Below are 25,926 nucleotides of genomic sequence, written 5' to 3' on the forward strand. Positions count from 1 at the left end.
AGAACACTGTTGCTAGATCTTAACCCAGTTTAGAACTGTACTGACATATTCAATGCATGGTCTCTTTAATGTCATTCTCATTATTTGGTGACATTAATAGGCTAATGTGTCCCTTTACAACTTCAGTTGTAGAATAAGTAAAAGTTCCTTACACTCAAGGCTGTGTCTGATTTTCCACTTAACTAAGATGGTAACCAACTTATGTAAGAAGAGCTCAAAGTTATTCTACATCTGTATATATGTACAAAATATTTTATAAAGCCCGCTGTACTCAGTTAAAAATTATAGAATAAGGAACTTCTTATATATGTCATTTATGTAATGATACATAAAAATATAAATTTATATAAATATATATATAAATATGTAAAGATATATATAAATCTATATGATGAATGGAAACCATTTCATTTAGACTGCAGGCCAGAGGTGATTCTCAATTAAAATACAGAGCTATAATTTGTAAGATATAATCATAGAGCTCACCTTTCCCCCCCAAATACATGTCTTTTCTATTGTGGTAAAAACACATATAACATAAAATTCATCACCTTAACCATTTAAAAGTGTACAGTTCAGTAGTGTTAAGTATATTCACATTACTGTGGAATAGATCTCCAAAGCTTTCTCATGTTGAAGATCTGAAACTATGCTCATTTAACAACAATCTCCTGTTTCCCATCCCCTTGCCCTTAGAACAACCAAGGAAGTGTCATGGCATTCATATTTTTGTCCCATTGGAGGGATCAAGTTTTAACTTAGACCCCCTAAAAGGAAATAAGTTTTTCTCTAACAGGAGGGTAATTTAAAAAAAAAAAAAAGATTTTATGTATTTATTTGACACACACAGAGAGAGAACACAAGCAGGGGGAATGGGAGAGGAAGAAGCACTGAGCAGAGAGCCAGATATGGGACTCGATCCCAGGATCCCGGGATCCCGGGATCCCAGGATGGTGACCTGAGCTGAAGGCAGATGCTTAACAACTGAACCACCCAGGGGCCCCTCACAGGAGGGTAATTTAAATCCTTGTATTTCCGTGTCTGGTGTGATCAACAATAGTTAAGAATTTATTAACATCACAGAAATAGAAATAGAAATAGAAGATTTTTTTCCCCAGAGAATATTGGAAGGAAAGTAACCTTAATTAGTTATTAATTAGTAATTAATTAGTAATTACAATTTGAAATTAGTAATTTGCACCCTGATGTTAAAACTGCTTGGGTGGCTCAATGGGTTACGCCACTGCCTTCGGCTCAGGTCATGATCTCAGGGTCCTGGGATCGAGTCCTGCATCGGGCTCTCTGCTCAGCAGGGAGCCTGCTTCCTCCTCTCTCTCTGCCTGCCTCTCGCCTACTTGTGATCTCTCTCTGTCAAATAAATAAATAAAATCTTAAAAAAAAAACAAAAACAAACAAAAAAACAAAAAAAACCCAAAAAAAACCCCTGCAGAGTAGTATAAGAAAAGAATGTGAGTAAGCAATGGAAAAGGTTGAATTTAGACAAGTTGTAAACAGACTTGGTTCTTTTAACTTAGAGAGTCAAGGATTTTCTGTACATCTTATGAAGAACAAACTGGTAATTAATAACATAATTACAATGTGTGATTAAAATAGTTTTATTATAAATACTTGTGAATTCATTGAGTATATAAAGAAATTCCTTTTAATTATTGGCTGAGTTACTTGCATTACTTTTTTGTGATGTCTTCATAAAGTAAATAATAAACTCTTCCTCATATTATTATGTAGAGATCTTTTTCTGAATGATGCACAAATTAAAATATCAGGAAAGAAAAATCAGATAAACTTATAATGTTTTAAGACACTCATCTACTTCTAGAAATGTGTTATATATTCCATTATTAAAAGAAAATAGAAAAAACAGGTAACATTAATGTATTGAATGGAAACAAGGCATACAGTGGGGTCCATTCTCTATATCAAACTTTTCCTATATAAATATTGGGATAATTGATATTCAAAGCTGGCAGCACTCTTTAATGTTTAATTCAAACAGGTATTAATTTTAAAAAATATTTTATTTATTAATTTGAGATAGAGAGCACGAGCAGTGGGGAGAAGCAGAGGGAGAAGCAGAATCCCCACTGAGCTAGAAGCCAGAAGTGAGGCTCAATCCCAGGACCCTGAGATCATGACCTGAACTGAAGGCAGACCCTTAGCCAACTGAGCCATCCAGGTGCCCCACAATTGTTAATTGTTGAGAGTACTAATTAGTACCTTCTTTAAAATTTAACCTCTCCTGGTTGTTTCAATATGGAAAATAAAAAATATAATTGATGTTTTACTTTCCAGCTTGATAGAGAAAGGAATTATATCAAAAAAAATTATAGGGCACCTGGGTGGCTCAGTTGGTTAAACATCTGTCTATGGCTCAGGTCATGATCCCAGTGTCCTGGGATCAATTTCCACAGGGAGTCTGCTTCTCCCTCTGCCCCTCCTCCCACTCATTTTCTCAATTTCTCTCTCTTTCAAATAAATATATAAAATCTTAGAAAAAACACACACACATGGTTATGGAAAAAATCCCAACCATGGTTAAGTTTAGCTCTGGGTTGAAGTGGAATTTGGTAAAATATTTCAGAATATTTCAGGCCTTAATTTCAGTTAATTACAAGAATGCTCACGGGTTCTTCTGGTGATTTAAATCCTGACATGATTTAATTGGGATAGAAAATAATCCTGGTTTCCTTTCCCCCAACTTATTCATGGAGTGCACTCAAATTCACATGTGAGTTTCCCAGTTTCATGCCTGCAGCACATACAGTATGTGTCTTCATTAAGTGTTGAGGGGAGAGAGCCTTTCCAGAGGGAAGAAAGCCTACCCCAGAGTCTAGCATAGGAAAAAACCAGTCCATCATCTTTTTCCTCCCCATTCTCCATGATACTTAACTCTTCTCTGCAATACAAAGATTAAAGATGACCAATTCACGTTTGTTGTTAGGGTTAAAAAAACAGAAAGAAGCTTAGATTTTCAGTTTCTAATTTAAATGTCAGATAGAAGAAACACATTAAAGTGAAAAAAAAAAGTGCCTTTGAAGAGTGCCTGACACACAGGAGGCAATCAAATGTATCTGCTGACTGTGTTGATGATGAACAGAAAGGAGAAACAGACAATGATACAATTATTGCAGGAGACTTCAGTACCACACTTTCAATAATAGATAGACTATCCAGACATAAGTTCAAAAAGGAAACATACTGAACAACCTTAGAGACTGCATGTACTTAAGAGACATATTTAGGATATTATACCCCATGTCAGCAAAGATGGTGGACAAAAAGGAATCCTAGTACACTATTGGTAGGAATGTAAATTGGTACAGCACTGTGAAAAATTATGGAGGTTTTTCAAAAGATTAAACATGGAATCACCATATGACTCAATAATTCTGCTACTGGATATTTATCCAAGGAAAATGAAAATACTAATTTGAAAAGATATATGCACCACTGTGTTTACTGCAACATTTTTTTACAATAATCAAGGTATGGAAGCAACACAAGTGTCCATAAATTGATGAATGGACAAAGAAGATGTGATGTGATGTTATATATATATATATATATATATATTTACTCAAGCATAAAAAGGATGAGGTCTTACTCCTCCAATGAAGACATACAAATGGCTATCAGACACATGAAAAAATGTTCATCATCAAGAGCCATGAGGGAGATTCAAATTAAAATCACATTGAGATACCACCTTACACCAGTTATAATGGCCAAAATTAGCAAGACAGGAAACAGCATGTGTTGGAGAGGATGTGGAGAAAGGGGAACCCTCTTACACTGTTGGAGGGAATGCAAGTTGGTGCAGCCACTTTGGAGAACAGTGTGGAGATTCCTTAAGAATTTAAAAAAAAAATAGAGCTTCTCTATGACCCTGCAATTGAACTACTGGGTATTCACCCCAAAGATGCAGATGTAGTGAAAAGAAGGGCCATCTGTACCCCAATGTTTATAGCAGCAATGGCCATGGTCACCAAACTGTGGAAAGAACCAAGATGCCCCTCAACAGACAAATGGATAAGGAAGATGTGGTCCATATACACTATGGAGTATTATGTTTCCATCAGAAAGAATGAATACCCAACTTTTGTCTCAACATGAATGGGACTGGAAGAGATTATGCTGAGTCAAATAAGTCTAGCAGAGAGAGTCAATTATCATATGGTTTCACTTATTTATGTAGCATAACAAATAACATGGAGGACATGGGGAGATGGAGAGGAGAAGGGAGTTGATGGAAATTGGAAGATGAACCATGAAATTGGAGATGAACCATGAGAGACTATGGACTCTGAAAAACAATCCGAGGGTTTTGAAGGGGTGAGGGGTGGGAGGTTGGGGGAGCCAGGTGGTGGGAGTTAAGGAGGGCATGTATTGCATGGTGCACTGGGTGTGGTGCATAAACAATGAGTTCTGTTATACTGAAAGGAAATTTAAAAAAAAAGGATGAGGTCTTGCCATTTACAACAACATGTTTGAATCTGGAGGGTATTATGCTAAAAGAAATAAACAGAGAAAATTACTGTATAATTTCACTTATATATGGAATCTGGAAAACAAAAAATGAATAAACAAACAAAAGGCAGAATCAGATTTCTTCATGTAGAGAACAAACTGATGATTGCTAGAGGGGATGGACAAAGTGGGTGAAAGGAAATGGGAGACACAGGTTTCCAGTTATGGAATGAATAAGTCATGGGAGTAAAAGGCACAGCAAAAGGAATATATTAAATGACATTTTAATGATATTATATGGTGACAGATGGTAGCTGCACTTGGACTGAGCTCAGTATATAACATATAAAACATATAAAATGTAAAATATATACATACAACATATAAAATTGTCAGATCCCTATGTTGTACAAATGAAACCAATGTCACGTTATGTGTCACCGATACTCAGATAAAAAAAATAGAAAGCATACCAAAAAAATAAGTCACCCAAATCAGAAAAGAAGTAAAACTATCACTATTTGCTGAGGACAAAATATAATATATAGAAACCTTTCTAATGACATCATACTACACAAAAACTGTTAGAACTAATAAATCAATATGATAAAGTTGCAGGATACAAAATCAACATACAAACCCAGCTATGTTTCTGTACACTAACAATGGACTGTATGAAAAAGAAATGAAGAAAACAATCCTATTTATAATAGCAACAAAAAGAGTAAAAGACTTAGTAATACACTTACCCAAGAAGATGAAAGACTTGTACACTTACAAAACATCAATGAAAGAAAGTAGTCACAAATAAATGGAAAGGCATCCTATGTTCATGGATTGGAAGACAACATTAAGATATCCATTCTACCCAAGGCAATCTCCAGATTCAATGCAGTCCCGGTCAAAATTGTAATGGCATTCTTTCCAGGAAGAGAAAAAAAATCTTAAAATTCATATGGAATAATAAAGGACCCTAACTACTCAAAACAGTCTTAAGAAAAAAGGAAAAGCTTTTTCTCTTTTTATGGATCAAAGCCCAGAAATAAATTCATTTATATATATGTTCTGTTGGTCTTTGAAAAGGGTGCCAAAAATAAATAGTGAGGATAGTATCTTCAACAAAATGGTCAGGAAAACTGGATATCCACAAGCAAAAGAATGAAATTAAACCCTTATATTATACCATACACAATTATTGATTCAAAATAGATTAAAGACTTAAATGTAAGACTTGAAATTATAAAATTTCTATCAAAAATATAGGGAGAAGCTTTATGATACTGGTCATTATGCACATTGTTGATGGAAATGTAAAATGGTGCAGTAACAATGAAAAAAAGCATGGAGGTTTCTCAAAAAATTAACAACAGAGATTATTTCAGATTTAAAAAATCTGTTCTTGGGGCACCTGGGTGGCTCAGTGGGTAAAAGTCTGCCTTCTGCTCAGGTCATGATCCCAGCTTTATATAAGCTTTAATATATTTACAGATTCCCATGGCTTGTTAAAAAATATTGGAGAAAAAAACTGGAATGGGGGAGAATAAATGGACCAAAATTGACAAAATTTCATAATTTTTATCATGGTTGATGGGTATGTGAATTTTCATTTTACTATTTTGTTAACTTTTGCATTCCGTTGAAAATTTCTATTGTAGAGAGTTGGAACAAAAGGGTACACTTGAGTCATAATAACTGTCCTGGGATCCAGCCCTGCATTGGGCTCTCTGCTTGGCAGGGAGCCTGCTTCCTCCTCTCTCTTTCTCTTCCTGCCTCTCTGCCTACTTGTGATTTCTCTCTCTCTGTCAAATGAATGGAGTCTTTGAAAAAAAAATCTGTTCTTTTATGCTGCACCAAGAGGATCTATGACCTATCTATGCAAAATACTCCAAAATACTCCTCTTGAAGTTGGCCAGAGGAGAAATGAAAATTAATCAATTTAATGTACCATGAGGAGGCAATCAGGCAAATCCAGCAAGTGGGGCTTTTGCAGCCCAACTGACCTATGCTTTTCAATAAATTAACATCATGGGGATAAAAGGAGGTTAAAGATTTTTGTCTTTACTTATTTATTTGTTTGACAGAGAGAGAGAGAGAGAAAAAAAAATACAAGTAGGCAGAGCAGGAGATAGAGGAAAGGGAGAAGCAGGCTCCCTATGAGTAGGGAGCCCATTTCAGGGCTTAATCCCAGGTCCCTGGAATCATAACCTGAGCTGAAGACAGATGCTTAATGGACTGAGCCACCCAGGCACCCTGAGGGTAAGGGCCTTTAAAGCTTTAATATATTTACAGATTCCAATGGCTTGTTAAAAAATATTGGAGAAAAAAATTGGAATGGGGGAGAATAAATGGACCAAAATTGACAAAATTTCATAATTTTTATCATGGTTGATGGGTATGTAAATTTTCATTTTACTATTTTGTTAACTTTTGCATTCTGTTGAAAATTTCTATTGTAGAGAGTTGGAACAAAAGGGTACACTTGAGTCATAATAACTGAAAGCAATGGGTAAACAGCATTTTTAGGAAGATAGAGGAAACTTAATTGTAAAATAAAATCTAGTTTTGGAAAATTACTTTTAATGTTGTAAAGTGTCATAATGGCATCATGACTATGTCCCCAAAAATGTCAGTAATTTTTAGCGGTACATAGTACTATATCTAGGGCATAATGTCATGATCTTTGTAAATTATCCTGAAATATTAAAGCAAAGAAAATAGTGTAGCAAATATAGAATGATGCCAATTGTTAAAATCATGAAGGGGGGTGTCTTCTATTCCTTTGTATATTTGAAAAACTTAGTAATTAAGCAGTTGAAATAAGTCATTGAAATAGTTTTTTAATTTTTAATTCTGCAGAAAGTTAACTTCTAATTATATATATAATGACTCAAAATTGAGGCAAAATATGAAATTTCAGACAAAAGCAATTTAACTCACATCCCACATACTGATATGTTCACTTTTCATCCAGGATACTGATTATCTTTGGCACCCGGAACTTTGACCTCAAACTTGGAAAGCACTGTTGATAGAGATAATGGAACTAGGGAGACGGGTGAACATTTAATGAAAATACAAATATTTCAAGTCTACAATGTTTCCCAAAATAATACCCTGAAATGCTAGATCCATCTTCCTTCCTTCCTTCCTTCTTTTCTCCTTTCTTTTTAAAAGATTTTATTTATTTGACAGACAGAGATCACAAGTGGGCAGAGAGGCAGGCAGAGAGAGAGAGAGAGAGAGAGGGAGAGAGGGAAGCAGGCTCCCTGCTGAGCAGAGAGCCAATGTGGGACTCGATCCCAAGACCCTGAGATCATGACCTGAGCTGAAGGCAGAGGCTTAACCCATTGAGACACCTTGGAGCCCTAGATCGATTTTTCAGGTGCCAACTTTAAGATGATAAGTTTTAACAATTCATGTAAAATTTAAATGACTTTATGATCACAGCAGATCTCAATGACACTGTCAAGGGATGTTGGCTCCACCACAATAAGAATTTTGATACTTGGCAAAGTATAACTTGCTACTGACAATCAAGCTCTTGTGAGTTTCTGATGCACAGAATTATGATGGCTTTAGAGACTGCTCAAGTTGATTCTAACCCAAGTTCAACATACCTTTGGGAGATTCAGAAAGTCCAAGTGAATGCACGGTATGAACCCAAAAGTTATGTCTTTTTCAGTTTTCAGAATGCATACCAAATTCTTGTACAGTGAAGGGGTGCTCTATCCTTTCACTTGATTTCTTCTATACCACCAGCTTGTAAGAACCTTGAATGGGCTCAGATGAGAGAGGAAAGGCCAGCTGTTGGAAGCTACTCTTCAGCCTGAGACTCTGCCATTGTTGAATTCAATTTCTTTTGGGGTCCTAGGGATAAACAAGGAGCTAGTGGAGTAATTATGTAGCTATGATAGTCTTTGAACCAAACAAATGACTCTGGGTTGGTAACTGGCTTTGCCTTCAGAAGAGATAAATACAGAAGAAAGAGAGAATAAACCTGACATTTGGGAATAGAAAATTTTAGATATAAAAGGATTTTTTAATAGTAATTCATCTGTAAGGAATATCAGAACTTCTAATTTTAAATGTGTTGATTTCTTTATATGAGACTCTTTCTGTTGCTTACTTCAAGGTATACCAGTGAAATCTATATGAAAAAAGGAAAGAAGTGATGTGATGTGATTGGAATTTCACCAAAGGCTGTGATTTCAGACTCATGATTCAATAGTGTACTTAGGAAAAATAGTAAGATATAATAATATTTAACCTGAAACATTAGAGAACTAGAATTACTTAGGGAACCCAGGAAATAGTTCTAAGAAAAGCATAAGTATCCAGAACAATAAATAGTTCTAAGAAAAGCATAAGTACTCCACAACAATCATTGTGTTGCCATTTCCTTGAAAAATATTACTGGTGAATAAGTTTTATTAATATTTACTAATTTATTAATATTATTTACTAGTAATTAGGTACTGAGGTAAAGAATATGATTATACTGTTTAGTTGTATAAATTAGGAAATGGATATTAATAGAGTGATATGTTATTATAATTATGACCAAATAGGAATAGAGTTCTTAGAATGATTTGGTTAACAGTTAACCAAGAGTATTTTTTCTAATTTAAAAATTGTGTTTTATTTTATTTTTTCAGTGTTTTCATAGTAGCTTTATTCCTTTGCCTTGTTGAAAGCTAGTTAGAAGGGACACCTGATTAGCAAAAAAAGATCTTTGTGTATAATGTATGTTCTATATTATATCTATGCTACATTATGTATTAATATATTATTGAAAAAATATATAAAATATACATATACATATTTACTACCATATTACAACATTGTCTACTACAGATAGATGGAGAGATATATTCAGAATCAATGAAACTCTTCATGCTTTAAATAATCATAAGCTCCTTGAGAATATGGCTATGGATAGCGCCTAACTTTTTAATTTTGTCTCCTCATTGTGTTTAATGTATTGTTTTTAGAGCAATAAATCTATCCATGGTCAAATGATTAATTACTGTCCAAGAGAAATAGCTTCCTCATCTCTCACCCTTCAGTTAGGCCTTCCACAAGGGTCTAGATCTGTGGTGTGGCTGGAGCCCAGGTTCCAAAAGGAATGTTTTTTGTCTTCTTGCTTGTCCTGGGCCTTCCTGCTCCCACTTGGATGACCACTCCCACCCAACCCCTCACCAAAACCATAACTCTTGAGATACTTACCAGTTCATCCAGGGGGTGAAAATTCTCATCCACAGAGGCAATATGGAATTTTACTGAAAAAGAAATTCCCTGCTAAGACTCAGGCATGATAAAGCAGGGAATGTGAGTGATAAGGCAGGAAGCTAAGACAAGTAGATTTTGCAAGTTTACTCTGCAAAACCTGCTGAGGGGAGTCCTCTCCTTGTCAGCACTGCCTACGACTGAGGGAAATAGAGGAATTTCCCGACATACCTGTCTGTCCCGGTTTATAGATGGGTTTGTCTGTCTGGGAAAAGACCAGACTTTGAGCATTCTTTACCAGCACTGTGTTCCTCTTCCTAAAGTCTTATGTTGGTCCCTTTATTTGTACAGTGAGGGATACCACCGGTGAGGAGGATGAAATCCTTGGGAGCTACGGAACAAAGAACACTGCTGAGGAGCCACACAATCTTCTCCCTACCAATCCTTCATCATGACTGTTTTCTGTCTCTCTTTCAGCCTCACAAAGTGCTAAGTAAGTAGAATATTTCTGTAGAAATGCTTGGAGATAATAATATAAGATATAGGGGAAAGAGATCAGTGAGAGCACACATCAGTGGAACCCAAATCTCCATACAGCTTACCAGGAACTCTTGTTCTAAAATCATTCTCCTATTAACAGAGTATATACGAGTGGAGGAATGGAAAGAAGTCTCTCTGTAAAAACACGGGAGAAGATGTGTGGGGGGGGAGGAGTCAAGATGGTGGAGAAGTAGCAGGCTGAGACTACTTCAGCTAGCCGGAGATCAGCTAGATAGCTTATCTAAAGATTGCAAACACCTGAAAATCCATAGGCAGATCGAAGAGAAGAAAAACAGCAATTATGGAAACAGAAAAACAACCACTTTCTGAAAGGTAGGACAAGCGGAGAAGTGAATCCAAAGCGATGGGAAGATAGACCCTGGGGGGAGGGGCCAGCTCCCGGCAAGCGGCGGAGCAACGGCGCACAAAATCAGGACTTTTAAAAGTCTGTTCCGCTGAGGGACATCGCTCCAGAGGCTAAACCAGGGCGAAGCCCATGCGGGGTCAGCATGGCCTCAAGTCCCGCAGGGTCACAGAGGATCGGGGGTGTCTGAGTGTCGCAGAGCTTGCAGGTATTGGAACGGGAAAGCCGGCTACAGAGACAGAGCCGACAGTAAGCTCACAGCTCGGTGTTACCTTGAACCGGTCGCAGGCTCGGTGAGCTCGGAGCCCGGCCGGAGGTCAGGCAGACGGGAGTAACTGGGCGCTGTTCTCTGAGGGCGCACTGAGGAGTAGGGCCCTGGGCTCTCGAATCCTCCGGGCCAGAGACCAGGAGGACGCCATTTTTTTTTTTTTTTTTTTAAAGACCTTATCCATTTGACAGACAGAGATCACAAGTAGGCAGAGAGGCAGACAGAGAGAGAGGAGGAAGCAGGCTCCCCTCAGAGCAGAGAGCCCGATGTGGGGCTCGATCCCAGGACGCTGGGATAGAAGGCAGAGACTTTAACCCACTGAGCCACACAGGCGCCCCGGAGGACGCCATTTTTATTCCCGTCCTCCGGAACTCTATGGAAAGCGCTCAGGGAACAAAAGCTCCTGAAAGCAAACCCGAGCGGATTACTCACCCCGGCCCCTGGTAAGGGCGGTGCAATTCCGCCTGGGGCAAAGACACTTGAGAATCACTACAACAGGCCCCTCCCCCAGAAGGTCAACAAGAAATGCAACCGAGACCAAGCTCACCTACCAAGGAGTGCAGTTTCAATACCGAGGAGAGCAGCAGAATTCCAGAGGAGGAGAAAGCAAAGCACGGAACTCATGGCTTTTTCCCTGTGATTTTTTTTTAGTCTTGCAGTTAATCTAATTTTTTTCTTTTTCATTTTTTGTTTTTTTTTCTCGCCTTCTGGTAAAATTTTTTTTAACTTTTACCTTTTTCTTTTTTAACGTTTTTTAACTAGTTTATCTAATATATATATTTTTTCTTTTTTATATTTTTCTTTACTTGTTTTCTTTTTTTAAAATTCTTCTCTTTTCTTTTTTCTTTTTTTTTCTTTCTTCCTTTTTGAACCTCTTTTTATCCCCTTTCTCCCCCCTCACGATTTGGGATCTCTTCTAATTTGGTTAAAGCATATTTTCCTGGGGTTGTTGCCACCCTTTTAGTATTTTACTTGCTCCTTCATATACTCTTATCTGGACAAAATGACAAGGCGGAAAAATTCACCACAAAAAAAAAAAAGAACAAGAGGCAGTACCGAAGGCTAGGGACCTAATCAATACAGACATTGGTAATATGTCAGATCTAGAGTTCAGAATGACAATTCTCAAGGTTCTAGCTGGGCTCGAAAAAGGCATGTAAGATATTAGAGAAACCCTCTCGAGAGATATAAAAGCCCTTTCTGGAGAAATAAAAGAACTACAATCTAACCAAGTTGAAATAAAAAAAGCTATTAATGAGGTGCAATAAAAAATGGAGGCTCTCACTGCTAGGATAAATGAGGCAGAAGAAAGAATTAGTGATATAGAAGACCAAACGACAGAGAATAAAGAAGCTGAGCAAAAGAGGGACAAACAGCTACTGGACCACGAGGGGAGAATTCGAGAGATAAGTGACACCATAAGATGAAACAACATTAGAATAATTGGGATTCCAGAAGAAGAAGAAAGAGAGAGGGGAGCAGAAGGTATACTGGAGAGAATTATTGGGGAGAATTTCCCCAATATGGCAAAGGGAACGAGCATCAAAATTCAGGAGGTCCAGAGAATACCCCTAAAAATTAACAAGAATAGGCCCACACACCGTCACCTAATAGTAAAATATACAAGTCTCAGTGACAAAGAGAGAATCCTGAAAGCAGCCCAGGAAAAGAAGTCTGTAACATACAATGGTAAAAATATTAGATTGGCAGCTGACTTATCCACAGAGACCTGGCAGGCCAGAAAGAGCTGGCATGATATTTTCAGAGCACTAAACGAGAAAAACATGCAGCCAAGAATACTATATCCAGCTAGGCTATCATTGAAAATAGAAGGAGAGATTAAAAGCTTCCAGGACAAACAACAACGGAAAGAATTTGCAAACACCAAAGCAGCTCTAGAGGAAATATTGAAAGGGGTCCTCTAGCAAAGAGAGAGCCTACAAGTGGTAGATCAGAAAGGAACAGAGACCATATACAGTAACAGTCACCTTACAGGCAATATAATGGCACTAAATTCATATCTCTCAATAGTTACCCTGAATGTTAATGGGCTAAATGCCGCTGTCAAAAGACAAAGGGTATCAGAATGGATAAAAAAACAAAACCCATCTGTATGTTGCCTCCAAGAAACTAATTTTAAGCCCGAAGACACCTCCAGATTTAAAATGAGGGGGTGGAAAAGAATTTACCATGCTAATGGACATCAGAAGAAAGCAGGAGTGGCAATCCTTATATCAGATCAATTATATTTTAAGCCAAAGACTATAATAAGAGATGAGGAAGGACACTATATCATACTCAAAGGGTCTGTCCAACAGGAAGATTTAACAATTTTAAATATGTATGCCCCCAACATGGGAGCAGCCAACTATATAAACCAATTAATAACAAAATCAAAGAAACACATCAACAATAATACAATAATAGTAGGGGACTTTAACACTCCCCTCACTGAAATGGACAGATCATCCAAGCAAAAGATCAGCAAGGAAATAAAGGCCTTAAATGACACACTGGACCAGATGGACATCACAGATATATTCAGAACATTTCATCCCAAAGCAACAGAATACTCATTCTTCTCTAGTGCACATGGAACATTCTCCAGAATAGATCACATCCCCGGTCCTAAATCAGGACTCAACCGGTATCAAAAGATTGGGATCATTCCCTGCATATTTTCAGACCACAATGTTCTAAAGCTAGAACTCAACCACAAAAGGAAGTTTGAAAAGAACACAAAACAGGGTGACTAAACAGCATCCTTCTAAAGAATGAATGGGTCAACCGGGAAATTAAAGAAGAATTGAAAAAAAATCATGGAAACAAATGATAATGAAAATACAACGGTTCAAAATCTGTGGGACACAACAAAGGCAGTCCTGAGAGGAAAATATATAGTGGTACAAGCCTTTTTCAAGAAACAAGAAAGGTCTCAGGAACACAACCTAACCCTACACCTAAAGGAGCTGAAGAAAGAACAAGAAAGAAACTCTAAGCCCAGAAGGAGAAGAGAAATCATAAAGATCAGAGCAGAAATCAATGAAATAGAAAACAAAAAAACAATAGAACAAATCAACGAAACTAGGAGCTGGTTCTTTGAAAGAATTAATAAAATTGATAAAGCCCTGGCCCGACTTATCAAAAAGAAAAGAGAAAGGACCCAAATAAATAAAATCATGACTGAAAGAGGAGAGATCACAACTAATACCAAAGAAATACAAACTATTATAAGAACATACTATGAGCAGCTCTACGCCAACAAATTTGACAATCTGGAAGAAATGGATGCATTCCTAGAAACATATAAACTACCACAACTGAACCAGGAAGAAATAGAAAGCCTGAACAGACCCATAACCAGTAAGGAGATTGAAACAGTCATTAAAAATCTCCAAACAAACAAAAGCCCAGGGCCAGACGGCTTCCCGGGGGAATTCTACCAAACACTTAAAGAAGAACTAATTCCTATTCTCTTGAAACTGTTCCAAAAAATAGAAATGGAAGGAAAACTTCCAAACTCATTTTATGAGGCCAGCATCACCTTGATCCCAGAACCAGACAAGGATCCCATCAAAAAAGAGAGCTATAGACCAATATCCTTGATGAACACAGATGCGAAAGTACTCAACAAAATACTAGCCAATAGGATTCAACAGTACATTAAAAGGATTATTCACCACAACCAAGTGGGATTTATTCCAGGGCTGCAAGGTTGGTTCAACATCCGCAAATCAGTCAATGTGATACAGCACATCAATAAAAGAAAGAACAAGAATCATATGATACTCTCAATAGATGCTGAAAAAGCATTTGACAAAGTACAGCATCCCTTCCTGATCAAAACTCTTCAAAGTGTAGGGAGAGAGGGCACATACCTCAATATCATCAAAGCCATCTATGAAAAACCCACTGCAAATATCATTCTCAATGGAGAAAAACTGAAAGCTTTTCCGCTAAGGTCAGGAACACGGCAGGGATGTCCATTATCACCACTGCTATTCAACATAGTACTAGAGGTCCTAGCCTCAGCAATCAGACAACAAAAGGAAATTAAAGGCATCCAAATCGGCAAAGAAGATGATATGATACTATATGTGGAAAACCCAAAAGACTCCATTCCAAAGCTGCTAGAACTTGTACAGTAATTCAGTAGTGTCAGGATATAAAATCAATGCACAGAAATCAGTTGCAATTCTCTACACCAACAGCAAGACAGAAGAAAGAGAAATTAAGGAGTCAATCCCATTTACAATTGCATCCAAAACCATAAGATACCTAGGAATAAACCTAACCAAAGAGGCACAGAATCTATACTCAGAAAACTATAAAGTACTCATGAAAGAAATTGAGGAAGACACAAAGAAATGGAAAAATGTTCCATGCTCCTGGATTGGAAGAACAAATATTGTGAAAATGTCTATGCTACCTAAAGCAATCTACACATTTAATGCAATTCCTATCAAAGTACCATCCATCTTTTTCAAGGAAATGGAACAAATTATTCTAAAATTTATATGGAACCAGAAAAGACCTCGAATAGCCAAAGGGATATTGAAAAAGAAAGCCAACATTGGTGGCATCACAATTCCGGACTTCAAGCTCTATTACAAAGCTGTCATCATCAAGACAGCATGGTACTGGCAGAAAAACAGACACATAGATCAATGGAACAGAATAAAAAGCCCAGAAATAGACCCTCAACTGTATGTTCAACTAATCTTCGACAAAGCAGGAAAGAATGTCCAATGGAAAAAAGACAGCCTGTTCAATAAATGGTGCTGTGAAAACTGGACAGCCACATGTAGAAAAATGAAATTGGACCATTTCCTTACACCACACACAAAAATAGACTCAAAATGGATGAAGGACCTCAATGTGTGAAAGGAATCCATCCAAATCCTTGAGGAGAACACAGGCAGCAACCTCTTCGACCTCAGCCGCAGCAACATCTTCCTAGGAACAACGCCAAAGGCAAGGGAAGCAAGGGCAAAAATGAACTATTGGGATTTCATCAAGATCAAAAGCTTTTGCACAGCAAAGGAAACAGTTAACAAAATCAAAAGACAACTGACAGAATGGGAGAAGATATTTGCAAACGACATATCAGATAAAGGACTAGTGTCCAGAATCTATAAAGAACTTAGCAAACTCAACACCCAAAGAACAAATAATCCAATCAAGAAATGGGCAGAGGACATGAAGAGACATTTCTGCAAAGAAGACATCCAGATGGCCAACAGACACATGAAAAAGTGCTCCATATCACTCGGCATCAGGGAAATACAAATCAAAATCACAATGAGATATCACCTCACACCAGTCAGAATGGCTAAAATCAACAAGTCAGGAAATGACAGATGCTGGCGAGGATGCGGAGAAAGGGGAACCCTCCTACACTGTTGGTGGGAATGCAAGCTGGTGCAGCCACTCTGGAAAACAGCATGGAGTTTCCTCAAAATGTTGAAAATAGAACTGCCCTATGACCAAGCAATTGCACTATTGGGTATTTACCCTAAAGATACAAACGTAGCGATCCAAAGGGGCACGTGCACCCGAATGTTTATAGTAGCAATGTCCACAATAGCCAAACTATGAAAAGAACCTAGATGTCCATCAACAGATGAATGGATCAAGAAGATGTGGTATATATATACAATGGAATACTTGCAGCCATCAAAAGAAATGAAATCTTGCCATGCGACAACATGGATGGAACTAGAGCGTATCATGCTTAGCGAAATAAGTCAAGCAGAGAAAGACAACTATCATATGATCTCCCTGATATGAGGAAGTGGTGATGCAACATGGGGGATTAAGTGGGTAGGAGAAGAATAAATAAAACAAGATGGGAATGGGAGGGAGACAAACCATAAGTGACTCTTAATCTCACAAAACAAACTGAGGGTTGCTGGTGGGAGGGGGTTTGGGAGAAGGGGGTGGGATTATGGACATTGGGGAGGGTATGTGCTTTGGTGAGTGCTGTGAAGTGTGTAAACCTGGTGGTTCACAGACCTGTACCCCTGGGGTCTAAAAATATATGTTTATAAAAAATAAAAAATTAAAAAAAAAAGGTGGGAGAATATGATAGCTAAGTATCCCAAACTGGGCAACCTCGAAGAGGTACTGGAGGCTTGCTTTGAGTATCTTGCACCATTTACAGATTCAGAGGACAGAGATGTCTAACGTCTCACCACAGGGGAAACATTCTGCTACATGCTGTCCTACCTTGAGATTTTGTATAACCTCTTTCTAGGCACTGTCATACTCTGGCCTTAAAGAGATGGTTATATATCTAAGCTAAAAAATCTCTCTGACCAAGTCATATGTTTTCTATGGTTAATAGGATTTTATTTAAGAACTTAAATTGGATTTTAACCCATAAAAAATATTTCTGTCCTAAGTTGGTGGAAGATCCGTACTTTGGTCCTTGGTAGCTGAAAACCCACTCCCTTTCGTCCTTGATGAAGTCCTCACTAACAGTAAAGTCATTCTTTGGGATTCAGCACCATTTCCTCATCACCATGACTCAATATACTGTATCAAACTAGGACAAGCAGATCGTACTCACAGTGAGGGAGATGCAGTGATGTAAGTCCTTCTCTACCACTGGGTCAGTGAAGAGGCTCTGGTTGCCCCCAATGGACTCCAAGGAAGCACTTACAGACACTGTCTCATTCAGGTAGCCCTTCTCAGGGGTCCCTGTGTGGAGCAGGGAGGCGCCCAGGACCACATACTGTCTGGGAAGAGAAGAAGTTTGAAATCAGGGAAAAATGGAGGATAGGAAGCATTTTCAACCATAAATGTGTTTTCCATAACAATATATTTATCTTGCTACATTTGGTTCTATAGCAAATGTCAATGGACTAAAATCATTAAGATGGACATTCTAGGGATGCCTGGGTGGCTCAGTAGGTTAAGCCACTGCCTTCGGCTCAGGTCATGATCCCAGGGTCCTGGGATTGAGTAGTACAGTGGGCTCCTTGCTTCGTGGGGAGCCCACCTCTCTCTCCGCCTCTGCCTACCTCTCTGCCTGCTTGTGTGCTTTCTCTGTCTCTCTTTCTGATGAATAAATAAAAATAAATAAAATCTTTAAAAAAAAGATGGACATTGTATCACTGCCTGGTGTAAGAATTATATTTTTTACTCCTTAATAGTGCCTCACCCACACAGTCTGCTGGAAGTTGCCTCAAGGATGTTAAGTTTTATAGGAATTCTTTGTGTTATAGAGCATTAATATATGAATTCCAGAATATATAGCCATAAAAGTATACATCTATAATGAATTGCTGGTGATTATTCATTGTATAACAAGATTTACATTAAGGAAGATCAAGATGGTAGGAGGAGTAGGAGACCTAAATTTCATCTGGTCCCAGGAATTCAGCTAGATAGTTATCAAAGCATTCTGAACACCTACAAACTTAACAGGCCATCAGAGAAAAAAATAGTAACAATTCTATGAACAGAAGAGTGACTATTTTCTGGAAGGTAGAACATGCAGAAGAGTGAGTCTGAGGTGATATAATGGAAGCAAGACCACAGGTGGGGGAGGGAACCTTCATCAGCTGGGTCCAGCAAATGAGAGAGCAGTGGAGCACAGGGTCAGAACTTTCAGAAGTCTGGGCTATGGAGGGACATCGCTCCAGTGGCTAAGTGTGGCAGGTGGGGTGGGGTGGGGTGGGGTGGGAGGGAGTGGAACACTGATTGGGACCGTGTAGTCTCAGGACCAGTGAGGTCACAAAAAGACCAGGCAGAGCTCCTGATATCGGAGTGGGGAAGCCAGTTACAGAGACAGAGATAGAGGCGAGGAGTGAGCTTTCTGCTCAGGGTTACCTTAAATTGTGATCCAAGGCACAGGGGGCAGATCTGGGGAGACCTCCTCTTTCCTCCTCTGGAGGGCGTGGCACGGGATCCCACTACAGGAACCGGCTGGGTTTGGAGACTTCAAACGGAGCCATGCGCCAGAGACAGAAACCCTTGGTCACAGGCCTCATGAGCTCAGAGTGCGGCTGGACATCAGGGAGATGGGAGGGATTGACTGCTTTTCTCTGAGGGCGCACTGAGGGGTGCGCCCAGAGCTCTGGGCTCCTCCAGGTCAGAGACTGGCAGACTGCTGTCTTCATTCCCATCTTCCAAAGTTGTATGGAAAACGTTCAGGGAACAAAGGCTTCTGAGAACGAACGAACCCAGCGGATTGCTTAGCCTGGCCCCTGGCAAGGGCGGTGCAATTCCACCTCCCGCAAAGACATTTGAGAATCACAGCAATAGGCCCCTCCCCCAGAAGATTAGCAAGAACATCCAGCTGAGACCAAGGTTACTGATCAATGAGAACTGAGGAAGTCAAGAGCTAGGAGATACAGCACATGGAATTCATGGCTTTTCCCCCATGACTCTTTAGTCTTCCAAAGTTAAATTATTAAAAATTTCCTTCTTTAAAATTTTGGATACAGTTTCTTCTAATAGACCAAAATATACCCTAAATCTAGTGTATTGTGTAAGACTGATGCATCACAGACTGCACCCCTGAAACAAATAATACATTCTATGTTTAAAAAAAGATTTACATTAAAATTTGCTTAAATAAACATCCTAACACATGAACACCATGACTGAATTTATATAAATTCAACTGAAAAATTTACATAAACATATATCCATTACATAAAATAACTCATATCTATATTGTAAAATTATTTTCTATATCACAGCAAAACTGAAAACACAATATGCTTCCTATTTTCTATGGTTCCTCAGATATTAGCCAAAATCAGTAATTTTTTCATCAACAAATTTTTATTTCTGTCAATAATGTGTAAGCACACACAAGTACACAGTGCATTTGTTTAACATTCTCCTTCATTCTCACCCTGTTGAGGTAATCAATATTAATATATTAATTTTAATCCTTCAAAGTCCAAGAATATATGCTTATGTCATACCTATACAGGTAGATAATTTATCTTTACTTACCAAAAAAAAACAAATTCATATAAAATGTGTTATACTGCAGTCTTTTTAGTTCTAAATATTGAATATAATTACTCAGATGTACATGCAATCTTTCATTTCCTTTTTCTTTCTTTTCTTTAAAATTTTATTTTTGCGTAATCTTTACACCAATGTGGGGCTTGAACTTATAGTCCCAAGATCAAGACTTGCATGCTCTACCAACTGAGCCAGTCAGGTGTGCCTGGGTGTTTACTCTCTTGACTTCATCGTTAAGTTTCCATTATCTGTTATATTCTCCCACATCCTACTTCCCCCCACCCACTCGTCTCTACATATTTCCAGGCACAATTATATCCATTCTTTGGGAATTATCCCAAGTGACACATTTGATACAAAAACTTCCTGAAGCTGTCAGCTCAGTATAATCTCTCCATACTCTGAACCCTATGAGCTGAAAGAGAATGTGTGTTTCCTACATATTTACTACTTGCAAGGAATTGTGTTAAGCAGTGTCTGTATTAATCCTCCTTGTATGATGCATACCTCATGTTCTTCATATTCATGGCAATCTTGTATGATGCATACCTCATATTCTTCCTATTCATGACAACTAAAACATGAGGTCCTTGCCAGTCCCCAAATTTGAATATATAACAGTAAGATAAAATCCCTGCCTACTCACTAATCAGTAAATCGTGCATAAAATGTGACTCCTCAAGACTTTAATGATTCAATAGCTGCAGGTTTAAGTCATTATGTATAGAGTTGATTTACAATTAAGCAAAAGAGAGGTATTATTTTCTTATATTGTTTTACTATCCTTTCCTTTCTACTTCCAACATGGACTCTTACACTAAAAACCAAACAACAACAACAACAACAACAACACCCCGTAAAACCCCCCAAACCAGGCAATGTGACACATGGAAAACTATTTTATTGCTTTTCAAAGTTAATAGGTGTGAAACTAGGAGCAGAGGGTAACAGAGACAGTTTAGTTGTGGCATCTGGAAGTCAAGTTTGGTTCTCTCTCCAAGTGGTCTGCTCTAGCCCAGTCATCATGTTGTATGTATTTTAAGTTATTCCTCAGCAAAAGTATATGCCATGTATCTTTAGATCCAGTCTTCAGAAATGAAAAATCTCAAGATTTTTAAATTGCATAAATGCTAAGGTTTTGTTCTAAAGCAGAGACTCTCAGCACAGTTAAATAACCTGCCCATAGCGTTGCCTGGGTGGCTCCGTGAGTTAAAACCTCAGCCTTTGGCTCAGGTCATGATCCCAGGGTCCTGGGGCAGAGTCCCCTGTTGGGTTCTCTGCTCAGCAGGGAACCTGTTTCCTCCCCTCTCTCTGCCTCCCTCTCTGCCTACTTGAGATCTCTGTCAAATAAATAAGTAAAAATCTTAAAAAAAAATAACCTACCCATAATCATTCAGATAGAACTGCTCATTTAATCTCTTTCTGGCATCTGGATATTTTTTATGTGAATCATCTACTGTTTCAAAGATACGGTACATGATATAAGTTATTTTTTAAATCCTCCCCACCTATACATTTTGCCCCTCTATTTCTTTGATCTTCAGATGAAAGAGGGGATCAGTGTATTATAATTTTATTCAATATACTATTTTTATTCTTATTTGTTATAAGCCTAATTGATGTCTTAATTTAAAAATTAATTCCACATATATTAGATATTTCACTATTTCATAAAGGTTTGGTTAGTATCATTTAATAGATATTAAAATTGGAACCCATCAAGTTGAGTAATTTACCCAAGGTTTCATCTGTAAGTGAGCAATTAAACCACTAAAGTATTACTTAACCATGAATGTTTGCATTTTAAATATTTGCCTTTGTAGGAGTGACTAAATTTTGCAAATACTAAACATGACCTTTAATTTTCTCTTTTTCATGTTCCCCTGCCACCTTCACCTCTCTGAAGGCAAAGGAGTAGTTACTGGGTCTTTCGGGCAATGGTTCTCATTGATCGCATGAAAGGCTAATAATGCTGGAGGGATATGGGATGTTTTCTGCATAGTGAGAAGATACCTCTTCTGTTCATGACAACTAGGCTGTGAAGTGTGTTGTTCTTTATCAAATGTTGGATGTTATGTAAAGTAATAAGTTTTCAGTGGGCAGGATGATTGTATGTTGTGTTGGACTGAAAACAGACTGCTTACCATATCTAACCCTGATAAATGCCACTTGCTTCATCCATTCAGCCTTTACTAAGAAATCTGACAGCCCCCACATATTCCTAGATGCTTTCTGGGTGGAATGTAGTGGGAGGTGTTACCATTCACAGCTGTATGTGAGGTAGAGGGATGGTGGCAGAAAAATGTACCCCTACTGATTGCTGGGAAATTGTGTACTGAAGAATTTTGAAGAAGAAAGGAAAGTGAGTTGGTCAGAGTTCTGACTTCTGCTTCCTGGGCTCTGGCCTGAAGAGGGCCAATTGTATTTAAGTGGATTAAGCTAACACCAAGAGAAAAGGATCCTTTGATCCCTCTGCACGTTTAGGACTCTGGAGGCTGCCAGTATCCATCTGGAATGTAGCTCCATTCAAGGCAGGAGTGCACAGTGGGTAGGGGTCTGAACTTCAAAGGCGATAGGTGACTATAATACAGGTTGTATTGGAATAGTCGCAGGATTGGAAGCAGGATGCTGTGGCAAATTGGGGGCTCTATAGGATAAAAAAGAGCTGAGGTGAATGGGAGTCAGTCAGAGGGGTCTTCTGGGACTGTTGGTCAAGGGGCAGAGCTGAGACAAACCAGATGGCTGAAGATTCAGATGATGAGGCTGGTGGGTGAGAAGCCAGATTAACAGTGGCCAAGGAAGTCCAAGAACTCTGAGACCAAAGATTCTGAGTCTTTTACTCCACCAGGAAGGAATGGAGATCACAACCTTCTAGATCCTGTCTCGGGGAGGAACTGGGGAGAGGTAGAAGAGAAGTCTTACTATTACTAGATTTCACCAACTTCATAACTGAATAGTTTTTCATTACTCCCTGCCTCCCTACCAGACTGGCCAGTTACCGGGGTCTCTTGCTAAAGATTCAGTAAGTTATCAAAAAACAAAGGAGTTCTACTTCTACATGTGTGATCTACAGTATGGATTAAACAATATGTACTGTAACTATTTTTATAGTCAATGCTTTCCTCCCTAAAGGACCATTCTGTGAAGGTGGGATCTGAGGTTTCAGTGTCTTCTAGTAAAATCACGCCTTCTAGGGACTACTTATTCTTTTTATGATTATGATGACCCAATGGAAAAAAAAAGTGTAGAGAAAAGTGAAAGAAGGAACACTTATGATTCATCTCTTATGATTGCAAGGTATGTTAAGAATTGGAAGGGTATGGGATGCCTGGGTGGCTCAGTTGGTTAAGTAGCTGCCTTCAGCTCAGGTCATGATCCCAGCATCCTGGGATCAAGTCCCACATTGGGCTCCTTGTTCAGCAGGGAGTCTGCTTCTCCCTCTGCCTCTGCCTGCCACTCTGTCTGCCTGTGCTCACTCTCTGACAAACATATAAATAAAATCTTAAAAAAAAAAAAAAAGAATTGGAAGGGTAGCATTTAATGGGAAAGTCAAGGCAAAGATATAAAGAGGAGAGGGAGATAAGTTACAGAAAAGGGAGGAGGGGGCTTCAAGTGAGACTTAGGTTCTGCAGGGTCTGAAGCACTGGTGGAAAGCAGGGCAAGGAGAAGTAGCATAAAACATGAATGAGGAAGTCTGCCCTTCTCCATAGTGAGGGAGAGATCTCAGCCACTGTATTGTGCCCAACTCCCCACCTTCAGCTGGGTCTCTGAGACATCTAAAATGTACCAGGCTTTATGTGGCTGTTTTTTACAAACAAGCTCCATCCGCAAGGCCTCCAGATGGAGCTCAGAATTGTGCAGAGCTTCCTAGAAAAAGGTCATTGCTCTCAGTGATTGCCTAATTATCCTCAAGTCTAACCTCTGACAGGCTCTGAGGCATTTCCAGAGGATAAAATTCATATTTTAATTAGAATTAACTTTCTTTTATTTTGACAGCAAAGCTCCTGATGGACAGCTCCATATAAGAGATTCATCCATGCTATTTTGTAGATATTGAACCAGTTGTATTTTGTTACAGTATCACACTGCTAGGTCATCATCAACCAAATTTTATGTGTCCACTCTCCCAGTGATAGAATCAAGATTACCTCCTCCTTCCTGATACCACAAATAATGCCTTGATAAATATATTTTTAGCATGTTTCATTGGACCCTTAGACAAAATTCTTTGGAGGGCACATACACAGAGGTGGGTTTTCTGGATCTGAGGCATGTTACTCTCCCAGGATGGCTGTAACACACTATGATTCCACCAAATAGTGCAGGAGGATTTTCATATCCTCACACTTCTAATGGCGGCTGGTCTTTACATTTTGCCAAGCAAAAAGGTGTGAAGTGATATTGTATCATTGTTTCAATTTGTATCTATCTCACTATCAATGACTTTGGGTTATTTTGTTTGTTTGTTTTTATGATGCCTTTAGTTTGTAAATTGTTCGTTCATTTCCTTTTCTCATTTTTAAAAATTACAGTTGCTATCTTAGTCTTGTTGATTTCCTGAAATTTTTTTGTATAAATCTAGATACAACTCGTCATCATTTTTAGATATTATAGATATTTTCTTTCTATTTCTCATCTGTAACTGTCCATATTATCCTTTATTTCTTAATGTTGCACTGATAATCTTCAACTTCTTTTCCTTGTGATTTAGGCTTTTGTGGTTTGCTTTAAGATATTTTTTCCCAGCCCAAATTTGATTCTTCTGTTAATTTTATAGTTTGAACTTTTACAAGTGTATCAGGGGCAGAGCTTTTGATAGCTCAGTTGGTAGAGTGGAGGACTGTACAAGTGTATCAGCAAACTATCTGTATTCTTTTTTTTTTTTAATTTTTTATTTTTTATAAACATATAATATATTTTTATCCCCAGGAAAACTATCTGTCTTCTAACTTTGCATGTAGTTTTCTATACAGATCCAAGTTTTGTGTTTTTTTTTAAACTTTAATTTTCCTAGTCCCTTCTACTAACAATCTTATTAATCCCCTTGATTTGTTGTGCTGCTTAGATGGTCTGTTAAAGTCTCATATATACAATGATCCATACCTGAACTCTTAATTTCCCACCAGTGTTCTTTTTGTTCATTCTTGTACTAGTATCCTTCTCCCCTGCATACATGTAATTTGAGCTTATTCATTTCACTGCATAAGTGTTTGATATTCTTGTTTTTTTCCCTCTACAGCCACTGTCAGTTAATATTTATTTTGCATTGCAATTTATTTCCACTTCTGTTTGTATACTTTTAATGACTCTATATTGACAATGGACATATCTTCCTGCTTTATATTTCTTTTAAAATATATAATGTCCCTAACAGTCCCTTCTGATTTATTTTTCCTTAAATTTAATTTTGGTAGATATGAGATTGCTACCTCGGGAGCTTTTCTTCAATTCGTATTTATTGCTTTATCTCATCTCAAGCTATATTGCATTTCAAATTTTCTTTTTTCAAACTTTTTATTTAAGTGTAGGCAACACATTACTAGGTTTTTCCCTTTTTTAAAACCAGCTAGTTTAATAGTTCCTCTCGTTTAATTTTTAAGTTTAATGCATTTAGAGTTATTGTAATTTTTGAAATTTTTATTCATCTGATTTAAAATATATACATTCTGTTTTGTCTTATAATTGTTGCTTTAACCTAAGATATACTTGTGTTTATTTATTATTGTGATAGTTTAGACTTTCCACATCTTCAGTGTAATAAGGCAGATATTTTAGAAACTTCTTACATATGTTTAGACTCTCCTACATCTATCCTTTTTCCCATATACTTTTTATTTTTTTTAAAGTAATGAGTTACAGAGTTTTGTGCCAGTTACCAATTCAATATATTCCAAATCTATACTTCATTGCCGACTTTGCCTTCTGGAGCTGGTGCCTATGAATTTTTATCCTTTGCCAGGATGTTAAGCTCTTCTAATAAAGAGTTCTAGAGGAACATCGGAGTAGGAACAAATTTCTCTTCTTGGTTCTAAGGTGCTCCTCTATGTAGTCT

The 25,926-nt window shown here is 37.9% G+C and overlaps 2 protein-coding genes and 1 pseudogene across 5 annotated transcripts in view; 1 reads left to right on the forward strand and 2 right to left on the reverse strand.

Annotated features, from left to right (window-relative positions):
- The window catches only part of LOC309868821 (pregnancy zone protein-like), a 56,711-nt pseudogene extending 34,837 nt beyond the window's left edge, over positions 1-21,874 (reverse strand). The window contains exons 1-8 of the transcript in view: positions 21,797-21,874; positions 18,723-18,805; positions 17,458-17,626; positions 9,946-10,105; positions 9,715-9,767; positions 8,187-8,235; positions 7,426-7,510; positions 2,844-2,917 (exon numbers count right to left, since the gene is read on the reverse strand). The product of the transcript in view is annotated as a pregnancy zone protein-like (transcript). The remainder of the gene's footprint in view (positions 1-2,843; positions 2,918-7,425; positions 7,511-8,186; positions 8,236-9,714; positions 9,768-9,945; positions 10,106-17,457; positions 17,627-18,722; positions 18,806-21,796) is intronic.
- The window catches only part of LOC309868430 (alpha-2-macroglobulin-like), a 126,992-nt gene extending 103,383 nt beyond the window's left edge, over positions 1-23,609 (reverse strand). Inside the window, exon 1 of the mRNA XM_082738276.1 lies at positions 23,604-23,609. The gene's annotated coding sequence lies outside the window, so the exon portion shown is untranslated. The remainder of the gene's footprint in view (positions 1-23,603) is intronic.
- Positions 1-25,926, forward strand: part of KLRG1 (killer cell lectin like receptor G1) — a gene marked incomplete at its 5' end in the record, with an annotated part of 430,961 nt that overhangs the window by 180,069 nt on the left and 224,966 nt on the right. The gene's annotated exons all lie outside the window — the stretch shown is intronic.

Source organism: Mustela nivalis (genome assembly GCF_964662115.1).
Source record: "Mustela nivalis genome assembly, chromosome: 7".
Classification (NCBI taxonomy): domain Eukaryota; kingdom Metazoa; phylum Chordata; class Mammalia; order Carnivora; family Mustelidae; genus Mustela; species Mustela nivalis.